The sequence below is a fragment of the Engystomops pustulosus genome, chromosome 2 (assembly GCF_040894005.1).
Source record: "Engystomops pustulosus chromosome 2, aEngPut4.maternal, whole genome shotgun sequence".
NCBI classification, from domain to species: Eukaryota; Metazoa; Chordata; class Amphibia; order Anura; family Leptodactylidae; genus Engystomops; species Engystomops pustulosus.
In genome coordinates, this window is record NC_092412.1 from 194,157,355 (window position 1) to 194,163,354 (window position 6,000).

Genomic DNA, 6,000 nt, shown 5'->3' on the forward strand with positions numbered 1-6,000 from the left:
TGGCCTCCTCCAAATCCCCTACAGCCATCCGATCCATCGCCAAATAGGTGCGCCTTTGCCACTGACAACAGCGTTCCTCTTTAACCAATTTCCATATAACTTGGGAGAAAACCACACACAAATATACATTTCCTCATCTATGGTTTACAAACATTTATTTGCAAATAATTAACACTATTATTATTGAGACTGACCTGGTCTGATGACTTGAAATGGTGACATTTCTTCAAAGGTGATGCTGTTGATCATTGTGGTCTTCTTCCATCGCACCCTTTTTTCTTCAAAAGTTTGTACCATCAAAGGTACCAATGGGGTCCCAGGATAGAAGTCCCCATGATTTCTCTCCTCAAAAAGGACCTGTTGACATCCACCATTGTGCTTTTCACCTATAGGACCCCATTTTCTTCAAATATTTATACCATCATAGGTACTAATGGGATCCCAGGTTTTAATCACAAGTCTTTCTCTTCCCAGATCAGGTTAGTTGCTCTTCATTATTGTGCTCTTCACCTGTAGGACCTGATTTTCTTCATATATTTATACCATCAATGGCATAAATAGGGTCCCAGGAATTTCAACACAATCTTCTTTCTTTCTAAAAGTGACCTATAATTGAATTTGTTAAATACAACCAACTGCAAAATGAGCAGTGTTTGGCAAGAGCATGCAGGGCATAAGGCCTCCTTAAATAGTTAGAGGCATTAGACCAAGTCTAGTAGTGCTCATAAGAGATTGTAATACATAGACCTTTTGGGACCAATCCAGCTAAGGGAATAATGAACCCAAATATCTCTTTTTGAAAGAAAAAAATGACACAGTATGAATTCCAATCTCTGCCAAATGACTCTGAAATGGTACATCTGAATTTGGTTAAATAAATTAATCCATTTCAGTTGTTTTTTCTAAAATTATGAGAAATTGGTTAATGAGCACCTTGAAAAAATATTATGGCCTCCTCCAAATCCCCTACAGCCATCCGATCCATCGCCAAATAGGTGCGCCTTTGCCACTGACAACAGCGTTCCTCTTTAACCAATTTCCACATAACTTGGGAGAAAACCACACACAAATATACATTTCCTCATCTATGGTTTACAAACATTTATTTGCAAATAATTAACACTAATATTATTGAGACTGACCTGGTCTGATGACTTGAAATGGTGACATTTCTTCAAAGGTGATGCTGTTGATCATTGTGGTCTTCTTCCATCGCACCCTTTTTTCTTCAAAAGTTTGTACCATCAAAGGTACCAATGGGCTCCCAGGATATAAGTCCCCATGATTTCTCTCCTCAAAAAGGACCTGTTGACATCCGCCATTGTGCTTTTAACCTATAGGACCCCATTTTCTTCAAACATTTATACCATCATAGGTACTAATGGGATCCCAGGTTTTAATCACAAGTCTTTCTCTTCCCAGATCAGGTTAGTTGCTCTTCATTATTGTGCTCTTCACCTGTAGGACCTGATTTTCTTCATATATTTATACCATCAATGGCATAAATAGGGTCCCAGGAATTTCAACACAATCTTCTTTCTTTCTAAAAGTGACCTATAATTGAATTTGTTAAATACAACCAAGTGCAAAATGAGCAGTGTTTGGCAAGAGCATGCAGGGCATAAGGCCTCCTAAAATAGTTAGAGGCATTAGACCAAGTCCAGTAGTGCTCATAAGAGATTGTAATGCATAGACCTTTTGGGACCAATCCAGCTAAGGGAATAATGAACCCAATTATCTCTTTTTGAAAGAAAAAAATGACACAGTATGAATTCCAATCTCTGCCAAATGACTCTGAAAGGGTACATCTGAATTTGGTTAAATAAATTAATCCATTTCAGTTGTTTTTTCTAAAATTATGAGAAATTGGTTAATGAGCACCTTGAAAAAATATTATGGCCTCCTCCAAATCCCCTACAGCCATCCGATCCATCGCCAAACAGGTGCGCCTTTGCCACTGACAACAGCGTTCCTCTTTAACCAATTTCCACATAACTTGGGAGAAAACCACACACAAATATACATTTCCTCATCTATGGTTTACAAACCTTTATTTGCAAATAATTAACAATATTATTATTGAGACTGACCTGATCTGATGACTTGAAATGGTGACATTTCTTCAAAGGTGATGCTGTTGATCATTGTGGTCTTCATCCATAGCACCCTTTTATCTTCAAAAGTTTGTACCATCAAAGGTACCAATGGGGTCCCAGGATATAAGTCCCCATGATTTCTCTCCTCAAAAAGGACCTGTTGACATCCACCATTGTGCTTTTCACCTATAGGACCCCATTTTCTTCAAATATTTATACCATCATAGGTACTAATGGGATCCCAGGTTTTAATCACAAGTCTTTCTCTTCCCAAATCAGGTTAGTTGGTCTTCATTATTGTGCTCTTCACCTGTAGGACCTGATTTTCTTCATATATTTATACCATCAATGGCATAAATAGGGTCCCAGGAATTTCAACACAATCTTCTTTCTTTCTAAAAGTGACCTATAATTCAATTTGTTAAATACAACCAAGTGCAAAATGAGCAGTGTTTGGCAAGAGCATGCAGGGCATAAGGCCTCCTAAAATAGTTAGAGGCATTAGACCAAGTCCAGTAGTGCTCATAAGAGATTGTAATGCATAGACCTTTTGGGACCAATCCAGCTAAGGGAATAATGAACCCAAATATCTCTTTTTGAAAGAAAAAAATGACACAGTATGAATTCCAATCTCTGCCAAATGACTCTGAAATGGTACATCTGAATTTGGTTAAATAAATTAATCCATTTCAGTTGTTTTTTCTAAAATTATGAGAAATTGGTTAATGAGCACCTTGAAAAAATATTATGGCCTCCTCCAAATCCCCTACAGCCATCCGATCCATCGCCAAATAGGTGCGCCTTTGCCACTGACAACAGCGTTCCTCTTTAACCAATTTCCACATAACTTGGGAGAAAACCACACACAAATATACATTTCCTCATCTATGGTTTACAAACATTTATTTGCAAATAATTAACACTATTATTATTGAGACTGACCTGGTCTGATGACTTGAAATGGTGACATTTCTTCAAAGGTGATGGTGTTGATCATTGTGGTCTTCATCCATAGCACCCTTTTTTCTTCAAAAGTTTGTACCATCAAAGGTACCAATGGGGTCCCAGGATAGAAGTCCCCATGATTTCTCTCCTCAAAAAGGACCTGTTGACATCCGCCATTGTGCTTTTCACCTATAGGACCCCATTTTCTTCAAACATTTATACCATCATAGGTACTAATGGGATCCCAGGTTTTAATCACAAGTCTTTCTCTTCCCAGATCAGGTTAGTTGCTCTTCATTATTGAGCTCTTCACCTGTAGGACCTGATTTTCTTCATATATTTATACCATCAATGGCATAAATAGGGTCCCAGGAATTTCAACACAATCTTCTTTCTTTCTAAAAGTGACCTATAATTGAATTTGTTAAATATAACCAATTCAAAATGAGCAGTGTTTGGCAAGAGCATGCAGGGCATAAGGCCTCCTAAAATAGTTAGAGGCATTAGACCAAGTCCAGTAGTGCTCATAAGAGATTGTAATACATAGACCTTTTGGGACCAATCCAGCTAAGGGAATAATAAACCCAAGTATCTCTTTGTGAAAGAAAAAAATGACAAAGTATGAATTCCAATCTCTGCCAAATGACTCTGAAATGGTACATCTGAATTTGGTTAAATAAATTAATCCATTTCAGTTGTTTTTTCTAAAATTATGAGAAATTGGTTAATGAGCACCTTGAAAAAATATTATGGCCTCCTCCAAATCCCCTACAGCCATCCGATCCATCGCCAAATAGGTGCGCCTTTGCCACTGACAACAGCGTTCCTCTTTAACCAATTTCCACATAACTTGGGAGAAAACCACACACAAATATACATTTCCTCATCTATGGTTTACAAACATTTATTTGCAAATAATTAACACTATTATTATTGAGACTGACCTGGTCTAATGACTTGAAATTGTGACATTTCTTCAAAGGTGATGCTGTTGATCATTGTGGTCTTCATCCATCCCACCCTTTTTTCTTCAAAAGTTTGTACCATCAAAGGTACCAATGGGGTCCCAGGATATAAGTCCCCATGATTTCTCTCCTCCAAAAGGACCTGTTGACATCCGCCATTGTGCTTTTCACCTATAGGACCCCATTTTCTTCAATAATTTATACCAGCATAGGTACTAATGGGATCCCAGGTTTTAATCACAAGTCTTTCTCTTCCCAGATTAGGTTATTTGCTTATCATTATTGTGCTCTTCACCTGTAGGACCTGATTTTCTTCATATATTTATACCATGAATGGCATAAATAGGGTCCCAGGAATTTCAACACAATCTTCTTTCTTTCTAAAAGTGACCTATAATTGAATTTGTTAAATACAACCAAGTGCAAAATGAGCAGTGTTTGGCAAGAGCATGCAGGGCATAAGGCCTCCTAAAATAGTTAGAGGCATTAGACCAAGTCCAGTAGTGCTCATAAGAGATTGTAATACATAGACCTTTTGGGACCAATCCGGCTAAGGGAATAATGAACCCAAATATCTCTTTTTGAAAGAAAAAAATGACACAGTATGAATTCCAATCTCTGCCAAATGACTCTGAAATGGTACATCTGAATTTGGTTAAATAAATTAATCCATTTCAGTTGTTTTTTCTAAAATTATGAGAAATTGGTTAATGAGCACCTTGAAAAAATATTATGGCCTCCTCCAAATCCCCTACAGCCATCCGATCCATCGCCAATTAGGTGCGCCTTTGCCACTGACAACAGCGTTCCTCTTTAACCAATTTCCACATAACTTGGGAGAAAACCACACACAAATATACATTTCCTCATCTATGGTTTACAAACATTTATTTGCAAATAATTAACACTATTATTATTGCGACTGACCTGGTCTGATGACTTGAAATGGTGACATTTCTTCAAAGTTGATGCTGTTGATCATTGTGGTCTTCTTCCATCGCACCCTTTTTTCTTCAAAAGTTTGTACCATCAAAGGTACCAATGGGGTCCCAGGATATAAGTCCCCATGATTTCTCTCCTCCAAAAGGACCTGTTGACATCCGCCATTGTGCTTTTCACCTATAGGACCCCATTTTCTTCAAACATTTATACCATCATAGGTACTAATGGGATCCCAGGTTTTAATCACAAGTCTTTCTCTTCCCAGATCAGGTTAGTTGCTCTTCATTATTGTGCTCTTCACCTGTAGGACCTGATTTTCTTCATATATTTATACCATCAATGGCATAAATAGGGTCCCAGGAATTTCAACACAATCTTCTTTCTTTCTAAAAGTGACCTATAATTGAATTTGTTAAATACAACCAAGTGCAAAATGAGCAGTGTTTGGCAAGAGCATGCAGGGCATAAGGCCTCCTAAAATAGTTAGAGGCATTAGACCAAGTCCAGTAGTGCTCATAAGAGATTGTAATACATAGACCTTTTGGGACCAATCCAGCTAAGGGAATAATGAACCCAAGTATCTCTTTGTGAAATAAAAAAATGACAAAGTATGAATTCCAATCTCTGCCAAATGACTCTGAAATGGTACATCTGAATTTGGTTAAATAAATTAATCCATTTCAGTTGTTTTTTCTAAAATTATGAGAAATTGGTTAATGAGCACCTTGAAAAAATATTATGGCCTCCTCCAAATCCCCTACAGCCATCCGATCCATCGCCAAATAGGTGCGCCTTTGCCACTGACAACAGCGTTCCTCTTTAACCAATTTCCACATAACTTGGGAGAAAACCACACACAAATATACATTTCCTCATCTATGGTTTACAAACATTTATTTGCAAATAATTAACACTATTATTATTGAGACTGACCTGGTCTGATGACTTGAAATGGTGACATTTCTTCAAAGGTGATGCTGTTGATCATTGTGGTCTTCATCCATCGCACCCTTTTTTCTTCAAAAGTTTGTACCATCAAAGGTACCAATGGG